The sequence below is a fragment of the Rissa tridactyla genome, chromosome 9, assembly GCF_028500815.1.
Source record: "Rissa tridactyla isolate bRisTri1 chromosome 9, bRisTri1.patW.cur.20221130, whole genome shotgun sequence".
Classification (NCBI taxonomy): domain Eukaryota; kingdom Metazoa; phylum Chordata; class Aves; order Charadriiformes; family Laridae; genus Rissa; species Rissa tridactyla.
In genome coordinates, this window is record NC_071474.1 from 7433685 (window position 1) to 7451305 (window position 17621).

Below are 17621 nucleotides of genomic sequence, written 5' to 3' on the forward strand. Positions count from 1 at the left end.
ACTGGATCTTTTCAAGATCCATACATTTGGATGTTTTTACAAAGGCATTTTGAAGCCAACTTCTTTTGAAGACAACTGTTTCTAAGTCAATTAAGAGTTTCACATTCACCCCTTCCTTTGGGCAAGGATTATAAACCACAAGAGGATAGAAGAATTACTCAGTGTGTAACTGAAAAGACAAATTCCTGCCCAAGAAACCAGATCTGACAACTGCTTTACAATCCAATGAGAGGAAACAGAAAAATGCACACAGAAAGATGCAGGAAACAGATGAAGATTAATATAAAAATGGAACATGAGTCACATGTTTAGAGATTATAGCCAGTGACTGGGGAAAAAAGGCAACAGGGGACAGCACAAGAAGAGTTTTGAGGAAGAGTTGGAAGGAGTAACATTTACTTCTAACATAGTGAGAAATATGCTGTTCTACACATACCTACAGTGTGATAATTAGTTTAAGACTTCTGAAAGAACAAAGTAGTAAAATTTACAGAACACAGCAGCAGAAGAGATAAAACACTTATCAAAGATCATCAAAACTGAGCACAAGTACGCACAATAAGAATGCAATTCCTTAAAGTTCATGAATTCTACTGTTTTGCTTCAGGAGTGAAAACTCAGTGATAAAATTGGTTCAAAATTAAATGTACCTAAAAGCAGCACAAGGCCAGGATAATATAGCCTAGCAAGACTTATACCTTACCCCCCACATACACTCTTTTTCCTTTCCAAAGAGTTCTACATTAGTCTCCACATCACGTGAGTAGATGAGAAGAAAGCAGGGGACTTTGGGAGTAGCCGCTTTTCTAGCGACTGAGGCAGCATAGATGGTCTCTGCTACCATACGTAGCCATTGGACAGTTAAAAATCACTATCATCTCTTCACCGAAACAAGAGAATATTTCCTTCTTGGAACATTTTCTCAAGCTGTCTACAGTGTAAGGAAAGCATTACTCAATCAGGTAGCATGTCATACTGAAAGAACTGTCTCCAAGAAACTGTCTCTTTTAAAGAAAAGCATATATTCTGAAGCATAGTTCTACAGGAATAGAGCTTCCCACTAAAAAAACTGATTCACATACACAAAATGCAATGGATGCCCTAATTAAAACTGTAGAAGCAAAGAGTCTGAATTTTAATCAGACAAGAAGACAAAAGGACTTGGGTCTTTCCAGAGACAACTCCCAAGAGAGCCACAGAATGTGCTAGAGACAGCAAAAGGTCATCAAGACCAAATTCCTTTCAGTAAAGGAAACTGGAGAAAATCCTATCCCCATATTCATCCAATATAAAACTGAATGTGTTTTTCTACTCAACCCCGCCAATTTTGTATTTTGACTATATGGTGAATGGTTCCTAGATGAAGTCTAACAGCTAGCAGTTTAATACAGAAAACTGTATCAGCATTACATAAAGGTTCAGCTTTGCAGAAAATGGTATGAATGAAGAACAGAACCAGAACATAGAACAGAAAACAGTAACTATCTGCTCAAAGACCCTCACTGATCCTGACAGAAGTGTAAAAGGACAACACAAGATGCTTGTAAGACATATTCTTCCTGCTATGATACTTTCCACACCATGTTATCCAAATTGTGTGTAGTACTTAGTAGAGACAGACATTTGTGTACCAAAGCATTCTGAATGAGCAAATACTTCTCAACAAAATAAGGAGTTAAATCACAGAAGCAGAAGACCAAAGAACTACAATTAGATATGAAAGCTGTTCTCCATTGAGACAGGTTGTGAGAACTATCCAAGTATAGCTTCACTTCCCAAGAGCCCAGCAAGAATGCTCCTGTGGTCCTTCTAACTAAGCCTTCTAGAAACACACACGTGCACACAGACAAACTTTAAGGAATTTCAGGATGTATTCCGTCAAAAACTTCAGCAAGTTAAACATTATAGCCACATTATAGCCACGTGTGTTCACTGGGTTTTTTTTAAAGCTAAAAAGTAAACGTTACTCAGAATAACAACTTACCAGTGCTTCAATCAAGAGCAGTTATTTTGCTTACAGTGAGTAAATCAATTCCTCAACACATCTGTAGGGAAAATGATATATTAAATACTTGAATTAAAAGAAAATTAAAAAATGAAAAAAAAAAAGAGAACAACTTAAGGGCCTAGAAGACCAGAGCACTAGCCTAAGACTATTACAAAATTCCTATCCCAAATAAAATAAACATCCCCAGCACATCACAGCATATAGCACAAAAGACATTTTTATAAAAAATTTGAACTAGGCAACCTGTTAACAAAGAACCTGTGCAAACCACCCAAGAAATTCAGACCCAGTCTTATATGCAAATCCCTTAAGAAACAAAGCAACAACAACAAGAAAATCCTTCTTGCAATTTTTGAAAAAGAAAATTGGGCATCACATGGAAGTATGCTGAAACGAACTGATCTGCCCTTCACATAAAAATAATTAAAATACTCATTTTACTAAGAGGTGATATCAGCTAGATGCAGTGGCATTATTTAACACGCTGACACGGAACAAGTTCTCTTCTCTGTATCCCAAAGTTATCTCTATATGGACAAGGCCCAAATTTGAAAACTCAACTTTAAAAATACTTATTGGCAATCCACATCATCCACTATCAAGAGGCATACAAGTTATCCACCTAACCTGTACAAGTAAAGAGATCTCATGATCTCTCAGAATCTACTTATATTAGAATATAGCCTCAAATACATAAAAATTAATGGATCTATTCAGTGATATACTGTGCATAATTTTCTACACTCTTCTCAGTTCTCCTCTTCAAATTGATAGCTACTCAGATGTGGAAACGAAAGCAAGCTGTGATGAACAGAATTGTAATTTCTTTGTTGATGCAATTTACTTGAAACGATTAATATGGAAAAAATCCCTTTAGAAAGGGGAAATGATAAAAAAATTATAGGAAACTGGCACAAACATGCAGAATATCCAAATGAACATGAAATTTAGAGGTTGAAAACAAGCATTTAAAATGTGATCCAACAGCTACTATTAAATGGAAGCACAAGACTGATGTACTTCTAAAATGGTGGATAGGCACTTGGCAGAAGAAACACAACATGGTTGCTGGACTTTGATCATCCAAGAGGCATCTATCAGTCATACAAAGCGCAAGCCACGAAGAGGGCAAAGACGTTTACTTATGCCCTTTAAATCTTCTTTTGTCATTTAGATGCCGTTCCACTCAAAAAAGTGCCACTGAGAAACTACAATTTAATACAAAAAGCCTAGGTAAAGTTAACAATTGAGAGATTTTCAACTTACAGCTCTCAACTTATTTTTAATAATTTATGGCACAGCTAAACATACATACTCTGCATTCAAGGCAGTTCCTGTTTTCTTTAATTTTATAGTTAACATCCAGGTATGGTAATTTCATAGAAGCTTTAATGAGGATACTTAATATGGCTTTATATTACCACAGAGGAATAGCTTCCTCTACGGAAAAAGTTATTAAGACTCAACCAGAGTGTGTTCTTACCTCAGCAAAATTTTGCAAAAGGAATCTAATATTTGTCAGGGTGGTACCACTCAGTAGTAGTAAGAGTTCTCTACTCTTAAGTGAACGGATGAACCAAACAATGAGTTTTGCAAAAACAGAACCAAGAGTTAATAACGTATTACATTTCATTCGTATGATCATGTGAACGATCATTTTTCCACCTTTATAAAATATACCACTGTATTTTGAGTTTTCAAATTTTAATATCCAAAACACATTAATTCCTGAAATATACTATGCATCACAAAAGCTGAAGGCTTATGCCAAAAGCCGCAAACTATAAAGCTAGTAAATACAAGTTTCAGCTGAAAAAAATTAGCCTTTCAGATTAACACCTGTATTTCCTATTTAACATTTTTTTTAATAAATGTCAAACTAAAAATCTTTTAATCAAACTACTCACAGTAGTTGTTGTAACTTGCGTGATTAAAAAAAATCCATCCCCAACTTAAAAATAAACATAGATTTACTTTTTATTCCTTTTAGTTAATCTTATAGTTGTGGCTTATATTTATTTTTAAATTGTAGAATGAGGTCTCACAAGTACAGTACAGCCTATACCACATAAAACATGCCTTGCATTGTATGTCCATGACTCCTTTACCAAAAGATTGGCAATTCTAGCTCTAAGAATGAGGAAAGTGTATCTCCTTTTACAGCATGAGGTGAGGCCAGATGCTTTAAAGCTATTTACCTGACACCACATTCTTTCTCAGGATAAATTAATGAAGGATTTCTGCAAAGATGATATATATCACCACACCAATGTTTTTCCCACATAAACTGTCAATGCTACAAATTAATTCTATGAGAATACTTAGTATGGCTTTTTATCACCACAGAGGAACAGCTTCCTCTGCCAAAAAAAGACTCAACCAGAGAGCATTCTTCTGACCTCATCAATCCTCATTAGTATGCTGTAGGATGGTCATGAACTAAAATTTTTCTCAAGTCCCCAGAAGTGTGCATCTATCCTACTGAGGTCTACCTAGCCTAAAGATCAAGTTGCCATTTACTAGATGAAAACACACTGTTCTTACAAGAAAAGGTAGCTCCAAAGAGCTCACAAAAGTAACAAGGGACATTTAAATGTTTTTATTATAATATCTATTCAGCACAAACATCATTATGATACAGGAAATATCTAAGATCACACTGCTCAATTTCATATTCGTCATAAAATGCTCAGGCCATTCAAGAGGACCCTGCTCGAGCACTGTCTTTTTTATATTTTTTTTATTTTTTTAAAGAGCAGGTCAATTAAAAGTTGCAGCTTTAGAAATTTAAGGATTTAACATCAGGAATACAAATCTTGAGTTTGACAAGTTCAATCCCATCATTACTATCAGACTTTTATGTGAATCAGGCTAGTCTTGCCTTTATCGTAATAGACTGCAAGACTTGAAGATTTTGACCCTCTAAATTGAAAATTCATGTGGTATTCCATATATGTTCTGCTGTCCTTCTCAAGGTACCAGGTCACTTCTAACACAAACTTCTAGTTCTCAAACTTCACATCAGACAGTTACACAATGAAGTTCTAGAACATACCTAACAATCTTGTTCATTAGCCATTTTGTTGCATGTTGTCCATGGTGTATGGTACACATCTATTATCTATAAATATTATTTGAATTGTCTTGCATATTAGCAGTGACTTATTGCAAGTACAGGTTTACTACAATCTAAAGAGACATTTTAAAAAGCTTATGCAAAAATCGGTATATGACTTCTCTTATATGAACAGGCTGAAACCTTCCTCCAAGACAACGAGAACAGCTGCACTCAGGTAGGGGTTCATAAGATCTGTATTCTTAAGTTATCATGATTTTAAAGGCAAATTATCAAGAGATTTTTGAGAATCTTGATACACGTGTCTTCATGAAGATGGCTTACACTTGGAGGCCCTGAATATGTACTGAAGTACGTTAGCATGGTAAGCTGTGAAAAGGAACCAGTTAAGATAGGCAAAGAAGATTCCCACCTTTTAATTACACAGTGGTGAAAGCAGGATTCAAATGTAACATGTTACTCTGTCTCTAAATGCAGTACATTACATTAAAGTGTAAAAAAAACCAACCCAAACATTAGAAAGCTGATTTGTTTATACCGCAAGAAGGACAGCAAGATACTTCGTAACGACTGGGTGCAGGTTTAGGCTTTTAAGACTAAAATTTACACTGAAAAAAGAATTTTGAAGTTTATTGTATAGAAACAATTCATTGGAAAGGAAAAGCTTATGAATGTCACCTGCTAGTGAACCAGTATCTTCAACTGAAGGAAAAGAATTTCTGAAGTTTGATTAGACTGAATGTCCTTAGTAGAGATGGCAATTCTCACAAGCACAGCTTTATTTTACAACGTGCTGACATGATCATTTCGGATTTTTTAAAAAAGTCTTATTTATGAGCGACGATAAAAATCTTACAAGATGCGTAAGGAAACATTAACATTACTGTATTTAGTACATACTAACAGTTTTCAAATGCACTAAAACTTGAAAGAAAATTCAACAGGATAATACATAATACACATTGTAGCTTAAATGTTCAATGTTTATTTCGATAAAAAAAACTACTTCCAGGATAATTTAAAAAATCAACAACAAAACTAACACAGTATAACATACCTGGTATGCACAGTACAGAAATCTGCTCAAGGTCTTTCACCCAACGAGCCATCTGACTCTTTGGAAGTGAGAACAATATCCAGTAATAGCCTTTAAAGAAAAAAAAAAAGAAAAAAAACACAACACAAAACCATGGTTGTATGAAAACAAAAGGTACATACAGATTTTACCTACAGTTCTTGACTGATGTGAACTTTTTCAAAACACGTAAGGTGTCTTACAATTAATAAAAATTTTACCTACAGAACAAGAATGTAATATTCTATCCTTAACAAGCATTAGCATTCAGGTCTTCAAAAATGAGAAACAGGCCCCAAAAATTTCCTTCTGTATGAATACCTGAAGTCTAGGGTTATTACTATCATATACAAATTCTACAATATTCCCAAGCGTTAATGCTACAAACTCATTAAGTACAAAAAACAAACAATTTTTAAAGTTCAATGCATGTTTTCACTGGTAAAATGGGACACACAGAACTTCTGGGTTTATATGAAAATACTGTCATTTCCCAACAAATATAATGCACGTGTATGTGTATACATATATATAAAAAAATAACAATCCACTTATTTAATAACTTTATTAAACTAAAATTTATACAGAAGTAGCAGCATAAAGATCACATTATTCTAAGACAGTCTACCCATATCTGCAAAACAAGGCTTTTAAAGAGTACAGATGATTTACAAAATGTCTCCCCTTCAATTTAAAAATGAGATTTTTCTTCTTCCCGTCTGCACAGTAGCAAAAAGACAAATCCCAAGATGAAAAAAAATAATGAGAAAATTAACATACTACCATAAGTTACAACCACTCTTACCTAAGAAAATAAGGTATGAACGATTCTTCTGGAAGCCAGTCAGGAAATAAGGTATTGTTCATGGAATTCTACCTAAAAAAAAAAAAGTATGGAAATTTTCAGCATTTTGCTTTAGAAAAGCAAAACAAGTCAGACACTTGAAATTTATTGATCTTTAGGTAATTATTAGGTTAGGAAAAACTTATGATAGCAGTAACTGTATCTTTAGAACTCAACTCTAAAAATAAAAGTACGGGTGGCTGTACATACTTGGCTGAAGAAAAACACTGAGATGAAGAGTGACTGACATATAACATGCATGGTCTATATTTTTGCATGAATAACTGCAATCTGCTCTTCTGTCTCCCATTACTTTAATTTTGAATGACTTAAAGATCAAATGTCTAGCCAATTTAAGATATAATTTTTTATTGAGTAATTTATCACACAATACCTGTCGGTCCTTCTACTTTTTTTTTTGTCCACATGAAAGTCTTTAGAAGTAGCCTATGCAAAATTAAATATAACCTCTAGTGATAGCAAAGTAATTTTAAAATGGCTTCTGTCATCATCATCTCTGAATTTTAAGTCATAAGTTTCTTGATCTCCCCAAAAAAGATTATCTTCTTTGTCCTTCAACTTCTTTAACCTTTAATCAGATCCTAAACTATGCTCTTTAACACAAGGAACACCATATCTGCACTACCTTTAACCAACTTTTCTCGCCTTTTGTGAAAAGGTTTAATATTTTATTTTGCAGCAGTTATATTTATCACCACTATTTCATACTCTAGAAGTTTGGAATCATCCTGTAAATACGTGGGTAAATTAAAATAACATTTTAATGTTACCTTAAAAGATATCTAGATACAAATTAAAATTTGTATACCCTATATATATAAAACCACAAAATCATTTAATAAACTACATTAAGAATTAAGAGCAATTTACTTTCAGAGACATTTAGCTGCTATTTTATTTTCAGTAACTGAAAGAAACAAGTCAAAGCTATTTTAAAAATTATCCCCTAATATATATATATATAAAAAAGAAAAATTCAGCAGACACCCACCTAAAGCTAGAACTTTCTTTTCAGCAAAGTGTGTATGTCAGAACCTGTTCTACACTGCAGAACTGTTGCTGGGGTTATAAAACCACCATAATCCAAATCAAAAATAAAAATACCGAACACTCTGCATAAAGGTGATAGAAGTCCAACAGTCACTGAAACTTGTTTTTATATTTCAAAAAAAAGCCAACTTTCATTGTTGTAATGACGGATTCGTATTTGCAGAGGAAGTACCAGAAAAATATAGATTTACCTCCAATTGCAATATTTAAAACCTGCACGGAGTTTTATAATCCTGTACAAGTGTACACCAGATAAATTCAACAAATGTGGCTATACACAATCTCCAATTAAAACTAAAGTTCTTCATATATTTACATCTTTCTCTACTACAGTGACTTTTTATGCATTTAGAATTACCATTTTATCCTTAAATTGGTAATTGCCGAATGCGAGCCAACGCATAACAAACATCAGGCATTCCATTTAAACTTGCATTTTTAGAAAGTCTTGCAATAGGTGTTGTACAACTTCTAAATTATTAACCATCGAAACAACGATAAAAAAGCTACATAAACAGAAATTACTGCAAGCTCCCTGAAAAATACATAAACTGAATACTAAAACCAAAACTGACACCTAATAAATGTTTTTTAAAAGCTTTTAATGTCACACAGAAACCCATTCGTTTCCTTAGCATGTAATTCATACTTAAGTAACTACCTTTTCTTCTCGTAGTGTCGTCTAAATCACAACTGTAGTATTTTGCCAACTTTAAACTGTAGACTTGGCATGACCGAGCTTTGTTTTTTTTAAGCTTGTAAGTTTTTGTACTGCCGTTTTAATTGCAAAATCATCTTGCACGTAATTCTTAAGAGTTTGCTTTAAAGTTCTGCACCTGAACTGCTGTTTTTCGAGTGAAGTAAATTTCTACCTATTGTTTCAGTAAAGTACTAAGCTGTCTTATCCGCAGCCTGTTTTTTTCCTACTGGTTTAGAAAGAGTTAAAAGCCAACACCCCACAAAAAAACCACCAAGTTTTATTTTTAAGAGAAAAGGACATGGCGTCTTTGTTCTTACAAACTACGAAAACATATCCCCTTCTGAGCAGCAATGGGCAACAAATGCTCTTTAAACAGACATGGGCTTGGGGCTAAACATTTAACTGATGATGTAGTCCAGCCTTCACCTCTCCCCCCCCCCTTTACTGCTGCATTGGAGTTACAAGCTGGTTTGCAGATGCCCCCCTTCCACGCTGCACTGGAGGGGAACAGGTCTGCAGCCCCCCCTCTCCCCACTGCTGCATTGGGGGACCCGTCTGCAGCTGCCCCCCCGTCCTCCCTGCTGCAATGGGGGACGGGGTGCTCGGTGCTGCAGGAGCCGCGGAGGCGGGGGGGGAAGCGCTCTGCAGCCCGGCAGCCGCCGAGTGTCAGCGGGGCGGTCGCCGAGCCGGGCTCCCTCTGCGGCACCCCTTCTCCCGCCGTTCCCCCCCGAAACTGCGAGGCTCCCCCCAAAAAAGGGTCACGGAGACAAGCTGGGGTTCCCACGGCTCCCCTCAGGGAAAGGCGGGGGGGGGGGCAGGGAGAGGCAGGCGCCCCCTCCCCCTCCCGGCTCCAAGGACATTTTGTTTTTCCTCCCAAGGACAAAGGACAATGAGAAGCGAAGAGACTCAAGCACTTACCCGGCGAAGAGCAGCCCGTCGGCAGGCACCGGGGGCCCTGAGAACGGGGCGCTGCTCCCCTCCTCGCCCTGCCCGCGGTGAAGGGCAGCCCCGCGCCTGCCCGGCGAGGGAGAGGCGCGGGCAGAGCTCCGCAGCCCGGCGCCATTGCCCTCCGCTCGTCGGCAGCCCCGGCAAGGCAGCCCGGCTCGCCGCCCTCCTCCGTCGTCCCGCAACCCCCCTCAGAGCGCTGGGCCCGACTTGGTCGCCGAGACCGGCACCCAAGGGCGGCTCGCCGGACCTCCCCGCTCCGAGCGGCGGGGACAGCGCCCGGGAGCCCGTCCGCAGCTGCGGCTGCTTCCCCGGCCATCTTGTGCCGTGTGTGTGAGAGACTCTCTCCCGTCTCCTCTCAACTCCTTCCTCCCCTCCCCCCCCCACAACATGGCCGCCCGCTCACTACTCACTGCGGCGAGGAAGGGGCGGGCCCGCGCCCCTGCCCCCCCTCCATCCCTCCGCCCCGCCCCGCCCTCGGCTGCGCGCGCGCGCCGCGCGCCGCTCCTCCATTGGCCGCGCCGCGACCGCCCCGCTACAGTCCGAGCGCGCGCATCGCCTCCATTGGTCGCCCTCGCCGCCGCTCCCCCACCTCGGCGCTCCTATTGGCTTCCGCCCGACTCTTCGCGCCCCACACCCCGCCCACCGCGGGCTCGTGCCCCGGCCGCACAAGCCTCCCCTCAGGGGGAGGAGGGCGGCAGGGAGCCGGCTCGGAGCGCCCGCCCCGCCGGCGGCCCTGGGCCCTGCTGCCACCCGCTCCCCAGCCCCACCTGTCCGGCGCGTTCCCGGCTCCACCCCGCATCATCGCAGCCGTGACCTGCTTGGTCTGAGCACCGCCTTCTCTCCTAGCCCACGCTTCAGATGTCTCTTCAGACCTCAGCCTGCCCAAGGCGCCCCTCGCCAACCTGCACCGACCTACACAGGGGCGCACCCCCCTAACTTGGCCTGTAAACACCCCTCGCCTAACGACCCAGTTCCCTATCTGCCATTCCTGCAGAAAGACCTCAGTTCTCAAGGCCAGGCTGGATGGGGCTTTGAGCAACCTGTGTCCCTGCCCCATGGCAGGGGGGTTGGAACTAGGTGATCTTTAAGGTCCCTTCCAACATAAACCATTCGATAATTCTATGATACATTAGCCCTTTAGCAGGGCCTGTTGTGATAGGACACGGAGTAATGGTTTTAAACTAAAAGAGGGAAGATTTAGACTAGATAGAAGGAAGAAACTTTTTACAACTGAGGGTGGTGAAACACTGACCCAGGTTGCCCAGAGAAGTGGTAGATGCCCCACCCCTGGAAATATTCAAGGTCAGGCTGGATGGGGCTCTGAGCAACCTGATCTAGTGGAAGATGTCCCTGCTCGTTGCAGGGTGCTGGACTAGGTGACCTTTAGAGGTCCATTCCAACCCAAACTGTTCTATGATTCTATATGCGGCAGCCTGGCCGGGGCCCTGGCACAGCCCACCCAGCACCAGGGCTGGGCACTGGCTCCACCTCACCACAGACAGAGGTGCCACAAAAACCTTTGCTCTCTTGACCAAAGTACAGCCAACTGCCCTGGGCCTCCGTCACTGTACACCCTGAACCCGCTCCTAAGCCCCGCCGGTGGAAAGAGCCAGAGCACTCGCATTGCCCACCTGCAACAGCAATCCCAGCCCTCATTCGTACCTCTCAAAAACACGACAGACACGCAAATAAAACTAGGTATCGCACTTTTTTTAGCCAACACCATAGAAACTGTCTCGTATGCCAACCTCACCAGGACGCTGCCTCCTATTTTGACTACTGCCATGGAAACCACTTCAGATATCAGCACAATAGAGGGGCATCCCCCACATTCTTGGTCACTGTCACAAACGCCTGTCCCCAGACAGTTGGTTATGATGTTCCTCTGCAAGAGGCACACCCAGCAAGCCTGACAGAACAGCATAATTAATATTTACATACTTCAGCAGTCAGTTTGAATGATATGCATGCCTGTCTCCTCCTTTTATTTGCACAGCTTACTCCATTAAAAGCAGAGAGAAAGGAGTCCTATTCTTCCTTTTTTATACTAATAACGTGGGTAGTTATGGCAGCAATTAAACCAACAATGCTTAAAATGATTGTGGAAGGTCTCAGGAGCTAGTCCGGCACTTGAAATCATGCAGTTGGACTTTAGCAGCGATCTCCTGAGCTGGGTCCTGGGAAAGCCAGAAGTAGCTGGTCAGCTGAAAAGAACTGCTCACTAATGTCCCTGAGGAGAAATGATTTTAAGTCAAGAGATGTATTTCCTTTAAAAATACAGAGAAAAGCTGACCTCCCTGTATAGCATAGCAGGGGAGGAACACACAAATCTACTGGCTTGTAGAGAGTGGTGATAAGGTGGTTACCATCTTCAAAGAAGGAATGGTGGCCCACATAAAGGTACCGCAGCATGGGACTCTCCATCCAAGGAATCAATGGCGGAGCAAAAGAGCAGATACTGCTTCTCACAGGAAGAGGGCAAAAGGCCTTTTTTCCCCACCCCCACAAGAAAAAGAATTGAACTTCTGGTCTATGGAGACTATGCAGAGCAGGAAGCCTGTTCTGCAACTTCATTCCCATTCAGATTCTTGCAAAGGCTAATCCTCTTGCTCTCACTGGAGCTACTCATGCGTAACTGCATGTAAAGGTGTTTGCATGGACACAACCCAGATACTGTCCTCCTTGGAAAACAACCAATGGTGAAGAAAGGGGAAAGGCAGCCAAGGATAAGGCGGGAACTAGATAAAAGTAGGGCACAGCAAAAGCACTTTTAGTCATGCAGGCATTTTCAGCCGACGCTGCAAGGTATGACTTCACAGTAAGGATCAAGATGAGAAGTTCAGTGTACAATTTCCAGTCTTTCTATTGTTTCTTCCCAGAATCCAAGTACATTTCTAGAAAGATATATAAAGTGTGATCACTTGCAATAACCACATGAAAGGGAGAAAAAAGATCATAATTGCACTTTTTAAGAGTACTGTAGTTCCAGGCAGAAGAGTTTAAGATTGTAACTGAACAAGACCTAACCTGTATGCTCAAACTGTTATCTGATTTTCTCTAACTATACCCGAATCTAACACAATAGACTGTTCCTCTTTTAAAAAAATATACATTAACAGACAGAAGCGGTTTTGGAAATCACTTTCTGTATTGCTGTTACGTGTAACCGAAAAATTACTGGAAGTCTAATATCCTTATTAAATATATTCAGTACTGCTCTTTTGCTTCCTGGCCACCAAGGCCTAAAGCAGCTCCAAAAAAGCTTACACAAGTATCCATTACCTCCCCTGTTTCTTGGCTTCAAGTGAGTTACATGTACATGAACATAAGTATCACTCTCTCCAGACCTGCAGTACTTGTCAGACAACTTTGCTGTTCATGTACCAGTAACAGTCTATCTGTTTGCATTCTTTTTTCCTAATTAAACAGTAGAATAGTGCCGGTCTCCTTTTTCACTTCTTTATCGCCCATGGTCAGTTTTGTGTAAACACAAAATTCTCATTTCTACTGCCTCTGTGGTTACCCCTGTTTTTTTCCGTCTAAGTTCAGCATTTCTACACAACTGCAAATTCCTTCATACCGTTTATTTCTTCTATTTTAGAGAACACATTTCCTTGCTTTGTGTATCATTAGACCAAATACTTCAGCCATGTTTTATGAACCACATGTCTGATAATAACGAGACAACTTAACGTTTCCATTACTAATTTGGGAACTATTTTCTGAGACTGCATCTGCAGCTAGCATTCCAGATACACACAACCTCACTTTCTGATACTTACTCCAACTATTTTCTCCTACAACCTTTTTTCCTTCTCCCCAGCTCCCGTGAAGATTGTTATTATCCCTTAGGGACGACACGCAAAAACACACTGTAGTTTCACAGGACGGTGTCCCTTCCCTGCCGACCCCAACATGCCCTCTGTACCAGAGGATACCAAAAGATTGGTGAAGCAGCTCGTTCTTTGTGATACACAAGGTGCAAATGTAGCATATAGCTCTTTGGTGACACAAATATAATGGAAAGGGAGAGATCTAACACCCGTATTTGACAAAATGGTTAAGTATTGTATCTGCCTTTTGAAGTGAAAAGCCAGAGTCTAAACAAGATTGAGAGATGCGCGATGTCACCAAACTTTTTTTCAACCAAAATTCTATCACTGTTCGGGAGAAATCAATAATAATTTTCTAGGCCTGAAGCCAAACATAATAGTTTGGATTATTTCGATAGAGAATACGCAAACAGGATATCAAATGCCCTTTGAACACAGCAAGCTGTTTTGTGGCAGGCATTTAACTTCCTCCAAACTGGATGTTCACAGAAATTGTCATTGTCCTGAATAAAGTCCTATTTTCTATTTTTGTATGTAACCTGTAACATGTTACTAAAACAATCTTTTATTTTATTTTTTTTCCCCTTCTGTTTTCTTCCTCAGTAATTCACTATTAAAATCAAGTCATTGTGCAGGCAGATAGAAATTACCCTCTATCACACTGCTGAAAACCTGGGATTTTGGAGCAACGTGCCCAGATGCTTCAAGAATCCAGCTATGCCTGCGCCGCTCGCATCTGTGGGCTTCTCACAGCCGTGACACGGAATAACAGCAACAGACAGAAATGCAAATAAAGACAAAGTTCTTCTAAGCATGGAACCAACTTCCCTGTGTGACGGGTGAGGATGATTATGGTATATTGATCCTGGCTAAAGGTTTTTGCTGCTGTCACAAAACAAGCAGTAGCAACAGCAGCAGCAAGGGTAAAACCCAATTCTAGCAATCAGCTCATGCTATTCATTCTGCTCCGGGGCTGGATCTGGAATTCAAATCCAGACTTTTGTTCCAGCCTGTAATGAATAATTGCAAACACATCCACACACACAGAGAGAACTTTTACATACGCCCTTTTTGTTTCTAGGATTTAACACTGAAAACTAAGATTATGTTAATATGGTGGTTTTGCTAGCACTTTTTCGGTGCTCGCGTTTAGAACGATGAACCTTGCGAGCAGCAAGAAAAAGGTTTATTACCAAGAGTAATTAGAAACAAAATCCTATCAGTGTCATAAACATATGGTAAAGAAAAAAAAACTTTCAGTCTGCTAAGCCAAACTCCAGTGCTTTTTCAATTTATTCAAAATGAAGCAATTTTAACCAAGATTCAGCTTTTTATTCCTGTTTCCAAAGAAAAATAAGCTATCAATAAAAACTATAAGGACGTAATGGAATTGAGAAATGGAACCAATATCTTAGCTGTCTTTCCTAAGCAAATTTTTAACTTGTTGGTCACAGTGCATCAAAGAATCAGTATTGTTCCTGTACACGTGATCTTGTGGCCTGAGCTCAAATTTTGGATCTAAGAGTTCCCAAACTTACCCACTTCGCTATTTCAGTTTTGCATGAGTTCCTGTACAGCATACGGCAAATAAAAGACCAGTAACTGTTGTCTAATGAGAGGATTAATTATTGTGCTTTCTATTAGCTTGACTAAGGAATATACATATATTTTTCATGAGAAATCAAGTTCACTTTTCCTAAGGAGGTTTGAAACTTGAAGTTCTTTGTTGTTATTACAGATCATCTTCTAATTATCCCTTGTTGCCATCTTAACTGTAAGAAATAGTAACCACCTCTGTCAAGGTATTTAACACTGTATTTGGTCAACATTTAACATAGAGTGATTGCCTTAAACAGCAGTCTTAGAGGTATAAGAAAAGCGGGAAAGATACACTAGCCCTTATTTTGATGAAATCTTATGACAGTTTGTGATTGTTTAATAATATGTTTAATTGCTTCTTAAAGTAAGCCACTGGAGCTTGGAACAACGGATCTGTTTCTTTACCCCCATTTTTTAACCCCTGCTACCTGTAAGAAGTTATTTGGTTTTTTTTCAGGTCAACTTTTAGGTAACAAACTATTGTGCTTGGCTTGACAAACTTTTATAAGAGGACTGGGACGTGGTAGAAAAAATACTGATTGACCATTTTGCCTGTCCCTACTTGGACACTAGAATTTCTGTAAGTGCTAACAAGGTATTACATGTCTCCTTACGAGAAAAAGAATGATGCAACTTTGCTTATTACTGGAATCACCTTTGACAGCAAATAAGAAAGTAATGTGCACCTTCCCAGGAACTTTAATACCTGTAGCTATAGCAAGCAAAGGCAGGTTCTGCGACTTGACTTACACACTTTAATTTCTCCCTACTGATGAAGCCTGCTGCTTGGATACTTGCAGGACTGGAAACATGCAAGGATTAGACATATTGGTGGGGTTTTAAATCTGTTTAAAGAGTAGAAGCTGCTAACAGTGTTCTTTGTCTTACCATTCTAGCTGGAAAATATGGTCTGCAGAGTCATAGGAGTGTTCTGCTGAGCTGGGAGGCGGTCATTGTTTTATCAAGAGTCTGTAAAAAAAGCATTGGCAAGATTAAGAGAGCCATACCCAATTTTACGTTTCAAAACAGAGATACTGTTCTCTCACTTTCCAATATATCACACAATTGGTACGTAAAGAGTCAGAAGAGAACACTTTATAACTTTTAAGCAAAATCTTCAGAGTATTTGGATTTTAAACGTAGCTGGGAAAAAATACATTTGGCAATGAAATTAATAATAATTTGGAGGTTTTTTTAAACCCGGATAATTTGAAATTCTAGCTTGATTACTTCCTTGTGCAGATTTAAAGTTCATTTTCCGAAGGCATTCATCTGTCTCTCCTTGAAATTTATTTGCTGCAAACATGAGCCAGTAAAGTTTGATTGCTTAAGTATTTGAGGAATATAATCAGAAAAAGGAAAACAGACTTAGCACAAATATGTATTTACACATGAAAATCAAGGACACCCCTCCCCCCCAAATATAAGCTCTAATTTTTATTTTCTACTAACTCTCCATCTGAGTTCTAGTGGATACTTTGGAAAGTTTAGATGACGAGCATAACAACAAATATACTTTCTTGATAAATCGTGGAGGCACAGGGGCTTCATACTAGCCTTGCAAACATGATGAATTTCACTCAAATCGAACAAGATGAATTACAGCTACTCTAGAAAGAAAAGAAAAACAACCCGGGCCTCCAAAAACGCAAGTATAGAACTGGGATTTTTATTTCAAGCAAGTTTCAAGCCTGTTTCCATAACAATCTTCATTCTTGTCTCCTGAGTGCAGGTAGCACCATAAGGCATTTTATTGATTGCTATATAATAGTTGACAAAATGATGCATTATGCAGCAAATTGCCACATGCAGTGAAAAGAAACTGTGCCTTTTTTCTGAAATCTTATAAGCATATATTTTTTTTATTTTATAGACAGTCTGATGAAGCCCTGAATCACCCTGTTGTAACGTACCATATACATAAAAGAGAAGACCCCTTATTTTTGTAGCTCAAAACAAACTTCTTCGTATTTGTCAACACTTATTAGATGTGGAGTCCCATCAATTTTTGATGTAGTGATGCTATATCAGGGACACACTTGGATTAGAATGTCACCTGAACAGAAATAGCTTCTGTGTCAGACTGATGTTTCCCGTGAGCTTTTATATTTTCTTCCTGCAGTCAGTTCGCTATAAACTGGCTCCTGCCAGAGCTTTATCCATCTAGGAGCGCTCATCAGCCTAGGGACTAGAGCGGTTTTGTGCACATCAGGCATGTCCTCCATCTAAGCTCCAGATTTAGCAGCTTTAACTGTTGCAGGCAACAGATTTGCATGCTGAAAGAAATACTCCTTCGCTCTGACCAAGCCACTAACGGTGATAATCTTCTCTCAGCTTGAAATCATTCACTATGTTTTGGGTTTTTTTTTTCATATTTAGTCAAAGCTTAGTATTAGAAGGTGAGCTGGTGAAAAAACGTAATCAGCCCAAGAAAACACCGTTGGTAGAGTCTTGTCGCAAAATTAGG

At 39.7% G+C, this 17621-nt stretch overlaps 1 protein-coding gene across 9 annotated transcripts in view; it reads right to left on the reverse strand.

Moving 5' to 3' along the window:
- The window catches only part of CHD2 (chromodomain helicase DNA binding protein 2), a 92511-nt gene that overhangs the window by 63617 nt on the left and 11273 nt on the right, over positions 1-17621 (reverse strand). For 5 of the 9 annotated variants that reach the window (XM_054214821.1, XM_054214822.1, XM_054214814.1 and 2 more), the window contains exons 1-4: positions 9693-10114; positions 6965-7036; positions 6142-6231; positions 1985-2045 (exon numbers count right to left, since the gene is read on the reverse strand). The gene's annotated coding sequence lies outside the window, so the exon portion shown is untranslated. Of the gene's footprint in view, positions 1-1984; positions 2046-6141; positions 6232-6964; positions 7037-8735; positions 9188-9692; positions 10120-16042; positions 16124-17621 lie in introns of those variants that run through there. The other 4 variants (XM_054214817.1, XM_054214816.1, XM_054214818.1 and 1 more) reach the window with 3 other exon arrangements.